Below are 8,657 nucleotides of genomic sequence, written 5' to 3' on the forward strand. Positions count from 1 at the left end.
TGTCCTGTAATGACAGTTTATATTTCCCTATCAAGAATGTCACTAATCCAGCCACAATAGGTAGTTACACAATGAGCACTTGACCAGCAAAATCTTATGTATATATATGCATGTATGCATATACTTATATATACATACATACTTGCATATATGTGTATGTATAATATAATCTGTATATGTAGGAAATGTCTATAGATATAGGCATGCGTATCTAGAGACATTTTGTACCTGTGTATTTTGTATATATGTACATAGGTATGTATACATATTGTGTGTATATGTATATACATATACATACACACATATACACATACATACATATGTACATATGTACACATATATACATATACATACATATACATAGACACATAGACACATAGACACTCCCAAAAGTCTTGGTGCAATTTTAAGAATAGATTAAAACTTCACTAAGAGTTTTGGAACACACTGTATGCAACACATTTAAGGTACATTTAATGCTTATAAAAAGCACTCAGGATATCATTTGTACAGTTATCATTTATACTCTTTTAAAGCACAGGTAATAGCAAAAACAGTTTTCTTGTATTAGTCTCAAGAATGACCTAGGTAATTTCTATTTCATAGAAAATGTTTGCCTAGAGGCATCTGTGACATAGTGGAAAGATTGTTGGATAGAGTGTTAAAAGATTTGCTTTCAAATGACAACTCCAATCCTTGCAATCACCATGCAGACCTGGTAAGTTGGTTAACTATAAGGGACTCAGTATCTTTTTCTATAAAATGAAGATTATCTCTAAGTTCCTTTCTAGGTCTTATGAGATGGAAATTGGTAAGATACCAGACCCATCAGATCTTGAGTTCTCTCTGTTGAGATGGTACTCTAGGACAGCATTTTTTTGTTGATTATTATTATGGCCTGGCCATCCCTCTCCTAAGACTAGAACGGGAGATATTTCATTTTGCACAGATAGGTGAAATCTTTAAAAGAGGATCTATTGCTCTGGACAGCTAGAGGAAAACAACTACAGCACCACCACTACACTTCATTAAAAAAAATATATTAACCCAATGATACCAGACCCCAGAGAGATTATTTTAATCCAAATTATCTTACTTTCCCAGCTGTCAGAGATGTCAGGATTGTTCTGTAAACATCTCTGACATCCTTTTGGCAGACTCCCCATCGGAGAGGTGTCTGAAATTGCGTTGTTAGGATGCAAATTGATCCAGTAAGGTGTCAGAGTGGATAATTAATCCTTCCTGCCTCGTGACTATTGTGAAGTTGTGCAAAGGGCTTTTGCCATGGTGGGGGGGGGGGAAGCACTAAGAGAATGGGAAAAAAGCCCAAACACCTGCATTTTGAGTAGGCTCAAAAATGCCCCATTTGGGAAACTTTATGGAGATTTATTGTACCCCAGCTATAGGATTATTCAAAGACAAAGTAAGGGTTGCAGTCATATGCCTCCATAGGAAATCTCTTATGATGAATGATTTTTTTTTAATAGAAAATTTGCCTTGGGTAGAATCAGATTTGCTGAAACTACAATTTGCACATTACAAGACAGTTAAAGAACATAAGGACTTTCTTTCTAACTCCCTAGAAATGGAAGTTTAGTTTTTCAGTTTTTAGAAATTGAATGTTCCTGACATGTTTCCTTTCAGGAAGGATTTCTTTATCTATATTTGTTACTCATCACATCATCATCATCTCCCATAAACTCTATGCCTTTCCAATTCCCCTTTTCAGTTCTGGAAACATAATCAAATGAATTTTACCATTGCTCTTGTAAACGGTTTGTCTGATTACTCCTTTATAATTCTGCTTACCATCCCTATGACTTTGCAAAACTAATAACCCTCCTTGGCCATCCTCTATACATTATACGTTTTACACACACACACACACACACACACACACACACACACACGTGTATGTACATATATGTATATATACATGTGTATGTGTATGTGTATGTGTGTGTGTGTGTGTGTGAGATTTGATTTCCCTTCCCTCAGAGGCACAAATTAACTATATATGCAAGGAGAAAGCTCCTTCTCTTCCTCTTCTTCTTCCCCCTTCCTTATCCAGTGTTACTAGCAAAGCAAACATTTCCATTGCCAATTCCTTTGGAAGATTTTTTCTCTTGCCTTCTTCTCATTGAAAAAGCCTGAGAGAATTCAGGTAGTAGTACAGAAAGAATCAGCCAGCATAGCTGAAGCTACATGAAGAAAAATGGACTGCTGCCTAGGCACATGGAGATAAAAGTTGGGGAAAGCAGGTATTTCTAGCCTGGGGCTCTTACCGTAGAGTTCATGAACTTGTTTTAAATATACATATGCATATACACACACACACACACGCACATGCAAATACCCATGTATGTATACTCATATATATGTATAAGTTACATATATTTCATATATATACATATATAAAATATTGTATTTCAATAAAATGTGTATCCATTATAATCTCATGTATTTTTTGTACACTTAAACGAATTATTCTGAGAAGGGTTCTGTAGGCTATACCAGACTGCCAAAGAGTTCTACACCACAGAAAAGACTAAGAACCTCTGTTCTAGACATGCATCAGACTGTGTCTTCATAGCCTTCAATGAGGTTTTCAAACCTGTCCAGGAGGACCTTCCAGTTACAAAGAGAGAATGAGATGCTGTTTCTTCTTTGGCTCTTCAGGATGCAATGTAGGATGCCAGTGCATTCATTCAGAAATGAGTGCTGAGATAGATTTTTTTCTTCTATTTGTTTTGAAATACTGCTTCAATTAAATACTATTTTATTGTCTGATTCCTACCTGGTCTGTTAGTAAGGCAAACAGGCTATCCAAACCTGAGTTTGACTTTGAAGGTCTCAGTTTCAAAATGGGATGGGGATATCTAAGATAATTAGAATCACAAAATACCCTTTCATTGAATCCCAGTAGGAGGGAAATTAAGGACTGGGTGATACATGAGCTACATATGACTCTGAAATAATTTGTTTAAATATGTAGGTTATGGCTAGAGAGTTAACTACTATAAATTCAGAACATGCTTTCTTAAGTACCAGCTATGTACAAAGCAAAGGAATACAAGCAAAATGGCATAATGAGTAAGGAAGCTGACCATGAAGTCAAGAAGAACTGGGTTCAAGTTTTTCCTTTGACACATGCTGACTGAGTGACCTTAGATAAGTCAATTAATTTTACAGTGATCTAGGCAACCATCTAGGACTATAAAGTTGTCGATCTGTATTAGTAGAGGACATTTTCCCATTGAAACCAATGAAATCACAAATTTAAACAATTCCCAGATCTTATACAAAAATGTACAAGGTGTTATGAAACTTTAGAAGGCAGCAGGGCACAGCTGAAAGAGTATTGTGCTTAGAAATCATAGATTTAGAGATGGAAAAGAGCTTACAGGCTATTGAGTCACACTCCCTCATTTTGAGGCACAGAGGTTAAATGACTTACCTAAAGTCACACAGCTCACATGTATTTAAAGCAAGACTTGAGTACAGTTTTTCCACCATCACATAACAAAGAGCCTGGATTCTGCATGCTTGTATTTACTACTTGTGTGACATAGGGCATATCTTTCAATTTCTTTGTCTAGTTTTTTCATCTGTAAAATCAAGAGTTTGAACTAGGTGACCTCAAAGCTTCCTCCTAACTCTAAGGCTATAATCCTATCATCCTACTCTAAGGACAGGATTTAAAAATATTTTATAAATATATATATATTTATTTTACATTTACATGAAATTTATTATTTTTAATATTTATCATGTTTACATTTTATAAAAACCAAATGAAAACTAGTTCCTTCCATCAAGGAACTCACATTCTAGTGGTGGGGATGGTATTTACATAGAAGAGAGTGAAGGAAGCTTCTCCTAAGCCCAACAATAATGATATAACTCTTGGTTTACCTGGTCCACTCCTAAGATCCACAGTTTGTGCCAAGTCCATGGGTTATGCGCTTCCCCAATCATGTTTGTTGATTCATAGTGACAGTCTTTCAGAACTCATTCTGACATTTTCTTATACATCTCTTAAAGAAAGCCTCTGAAGTCACAACCATGTGGGAGCTGTTTCATAAAGCTCAGAGGTTTTCTACAGAAACTGGGTTATTATACCCAAACTTCAAGAGATCCATAATTTTACTAATATGCATACAACTAATAATCAATTAATCAACAAAACATTTATTAAGTGCCTACTACACTTCAGGCATTGTGCTAAATACAGGAGATGAGCACAAGTGAAGCAGTGCCTTCCTTCAAAGAGCTTTCATTCTAAGGAGGGAACCACTTTTGTATGTATAAGTAGATACAAAATATAGACAAAATGAAGACAAGCTAGTTTGGGGAAGAAGTTCACTAACAGGTGAGGGGAAAGGAGGATCTGGAAACATTTCTTTGAGAGGAAAGTGCTTGCAACAAGGTATGAAACAAACTTAGGATTCCAAAAAGAGATGAGTAAGGAGTGAATTAAAGAGATGAGGGACAGATAGTGCAAAGGCACAGCAAGTAGGTCAATATTGCTAGATTGAAAGAGTGCCCAGGAGAGAATAATGTGCAAGAAGAATTGAAGCATAGGACAAGCCAGGTTGTGAAATTCTTTAAATGCGTGATGAAAGAATTTTGTATTTGATCCTAGAGGTAATAGGGAGCCCCTTTAACCCTGAATACATGACCTTCAAGAGTTGATGACATTGAAAAACATTATCATTTAACTTAGACAACCTTCTGGTGACTAGTCACTCCACACTTAGCTAGGCTCGTTGTTGGGCAACTGGAAGTACTAGGCTCAGAGTCAGTCTTTCTAACTTGGTAAGACCTACAAAAGGTAGCCAGGTGGCATGGTGGATAGCCCTTTGGGCCTGGAGTCAGGAAGACTCATCTTTGTGAGTTCAAATCTGGCCTCAGACACTTACTAACTGTGTGACCCTAGCAAGTCACTTAACCCTGTTTGCCTCAATTTCCTCATCTGTAAAATGAAATGGAAATGGCAAATCACGCTGGTATCTTTGCCAAGGAAACCCACAAAGAGTGGGATGTGGCTGAAACGACTGAAAAATAACAACAAAGGATCTACGAAGAGTTTGTACTCCTCTAGCATAGCCTTTTAGAACTCAAGGTTTTATTTGTGCATTGAGGAGGCATGAGAGTAGGACTTGTACAGGAAGTGATTATTTAAACAGAAGAAAAAACACCAAGCAAACATTAGGGAGGAAAAAGGTTTTTTTCTCTTCCAAATCTCTGTAGGGCTTATTGATATACCTCTAAGAGCTAGTCAGAGAGAATTTGAAATGTTATGTGGTTTAAATTATCCCATATACTTCATTTTGAAGAATTCCAAAGTCCTCCTTTGTGTATTCTATACATCATTTCAAGTCATCACTATGCATTTTTAAGCACCTACTATACACCAGGCGCTGTGCTAAGCACAGGAGCTTCTTCTAAGAAAGACAAAAACAGTTTCTGCCCTTCAGGAGTTCACAATCTCAAGGGGGAGGAAAACATATGGATAATTATGTACAAGCAAAGTATGTACAAAATAAATGAGATAATCTCAGCTCTAATATAAGATGAACTTCTTGTGGAAGGTGGAATTTTGGCTACGTATATCATATACCTCTATCATGTCCAGAGATGATCACAGAGGGTATGAATTAGAAAAGTTATTATCATTCTGTTTACACTTCTACTTTAAAAGCTAATTATTTGTATTAGGTAATTATTTATAGTTTGCAACTAGTTCTTTTCATATAACAAGTGTTGGCTGAACTTGATTCCTCGTCATAAAATGTGCTATAAAATCATGCTTATGAATATAGACATAATTTAATTTGTCAAAGGCCACTAATGACCTGAAATGAAGGCGCAGCCTCTTGTCTAATTATCCAATTAGTTTGACTGTTTGAAAAGCGAAGATAATATTGTCAAAGTATTTGTTCTCTGATCTTTCTGCAGACAGCACAGAATTTCAGCTGGGGTGAGAATCATTCTGTAAAAGGTGTTACCAAAATGGAGTATACTTCCTTTGAATAATTTGGGGATGCTTGAAGAAAAACTTTAGAGAGGCACTGTCTTCAACTAGTATAAAGGTTATTATGTGAAAGAAGGATTAAGTTTACTTCATCTGTCCTAGGACAGGGGTGGTAGAAATTGTAAGGAGGCATGATTTTACCTAAATATTATTTAAATATTTTAATAATTAGAACTGTTTGAAAGTGGAAACAGACTGGTTTTGGAGGTAGTGAGCTCTGTTATGAGATGTGATCAAACAGAGCCTGGAGACCCTCTTTTTAGCGGTGTTGATATAGACAGCATTGCTGTTTCATGAAGGCGGAGATAGGATTACGTGGCTTCTGAAATCTTTTCAAATTCTCTGATTTCTTGAATTCAATACTTTGATTAGCAAAAGGGAAAGAAGGTATACTTGACTACCAAGAAAACTGTCATAGCATCTATTAAGTACACCTCAATACAAGGAATCTTTGAAGGAAAGTTTATATGCTGAATGCTCCAAGGGTTAGCTTACAAGACTCACCCCCAGGGTAAAGATCTTTCTTGTTTTATGTGTTCTATACTGCCAAACACATCTTCAATGCCCAACAAGAAGGAAGTAACAACATTAATTAATTATAAATTTTCAAAATTAAAGAAAAAACCTAGAAAATGAAAGGCTATAAGGAGTTTGTTTCTTTGAAGCTACTCTTTTGAAGAAAGCTTGTTCACATAGCGAGCGGCTCCTATCCAACCATAATGTTTGAAATCAAAGAGGACATAAATAGCACAGCCCTATTTTAATTCTAGGACCTGGTTTGTATGTGATTTTTCCCCTCTGTTCCTTAAGATTGACAGTGATAGGAATGGACTTCTTTTTTTAACCTTTTGTATCCCATGTACCCACAGTTGCAGCCTTCTGATCATTCTGAAGGGCACATCAGAGCTATATAAAGATGCCGTGTTAAGGTGAGAGTATCACACTGATTTATATTGAGCTGGCAGAATTTTAGGGGAAAGTAGGGTTGTATTTGAGATTTCACCTGAGGACAGTAATATAAATAACTCATATTTATACAGTGTTTTATAAGCATTTTAAATACATATATTATTTCATCCTATCTTCATGATAATTACGTAAGGCTGTTGTAATTATTAATCCCATTTGAAGGACTAATAAAATACATTGAAGAGAAGAAGAAGGGCATAAGTGGAAATGTGTGAAAGGAGGAATGAGCCAATGAGGTTGGGGAAGTGAGTAGACCAACTAGCTGCAGTAGAAGGGGTTTCTATTGTGGATAACTATTGATACAGTTATTAGCTAGTTATCGGCACTTTCTCCCTCTTAAAATCAATTTGTATATGCTTTGCACTTACTTATATGTTTTGTATCTCTCTTCTTTCCCCCTGTTTCCCCCAATGAAAGCCTCTTAAAGGAGAGAACTACCGTGGATTTTTTGGGGGGGTGTCTTTATATCCCCAGTAGTTAGTAGAATATCTTGCATATCGTAGGCACTTGATAAATGTTTGTTAAATTTGTTGAATTAGGTACCTTATTTCTTGTAAGAAAGAATAATTTAGGACTCTAGAGATCTAGAGTTACTCCTGGGAAGAGGTAGCACAGATGGAGACAATTAAGCCTGATGGTCTGAATCAGCAAAATATCTGATTGTGAGAGGAGGCAGCAATTTTTATATTAGTCTCATAGAGAACAATCATTTCAGGGGCTGATTCTTGAGGAAATTCAATGATATTTGAAAACCTGCTATAAAGTTTTAATGGCATCAAAATACCAGTTAACTCTTGATCATTTCCTTGAAATTTGCGAATTACCTCTGGCAATTATTTCAGCTCAAGTCATTACACACTCTTATTCTACCTATCTTCCATTATTCATAGTATTTTAGAATTGCGATTTTCTACAGCTCCCTCAATACTGGGGCTAAGTGACTTGTCCAAGATTGAACAGGTGGTTAGTATCAGAGGGGGTTTTGAACTAATGTCCTCTGACTCCAGGCCCCACGTGTTTGTGAGGGAAATTTTTTTAAGTCGTGAAGTATTATATGAATGTGAGCTGATGTGGTGGAAATATTTGGATCATACTGGATCCCAGATCTAGAGGACCAAGGTTCAAATCCTGGTTCTGCTACCTGTGTGACTTAGGACAAGTCAATTAACATCCTCTGCGCTCAGTTTCCTCATCTATATAATGAGGGTGTTAGACAAAGTGTACTTTGAAGTTTCTTCCAGCTCTAAATCTGTGATCCCAAGATCCTATCAATAGATGACCTTTAAGGTCCATCTCAGTTTTAAATATGCAATCCTATCATTTTTATTATTGTAAGTGACTCTCCTATTGAGTTAGTCAATCAGTACCTATGTCTCGTATACATTTTGGTAATTGACAATTAACTTGGACCACAACCGAGCAGAAGAAAAAGATGAACCAGGGTTGTGCTGGTAAATGTTTAACACCTGGATCTTCAAAAAAAAAAGTGTATACATGGCACAGTTTTAAGTTAAATTTGCATTGTTAACATTTTATCCATCTCTTCATTAAATCTAGATGATCATCAAGACAATAAACTAAGCCCTTTTTTTTGTATTTGATTATTTCTGAGGCATAAATGGTTACACTAAAAATTTAACAAGTGTGTTTC

This window comes from Phascolarctos cinereus, unplaced genomic scaffold (genome assembly GCF_003287225.1).
Source record: "Phascolarctos cinereus isolate Bilbo 61053 unplaced genomic scaffold, phaCin_HiC Scaffold_1;HRSCAF=81, whole genome shotgun sequence".
NCBI lineage: Eukaryota > Metazoa > Chordata > Mammalia > Diprotodontia > Phascolarctidae > Phascolarctos > Phascolarctos cinereus.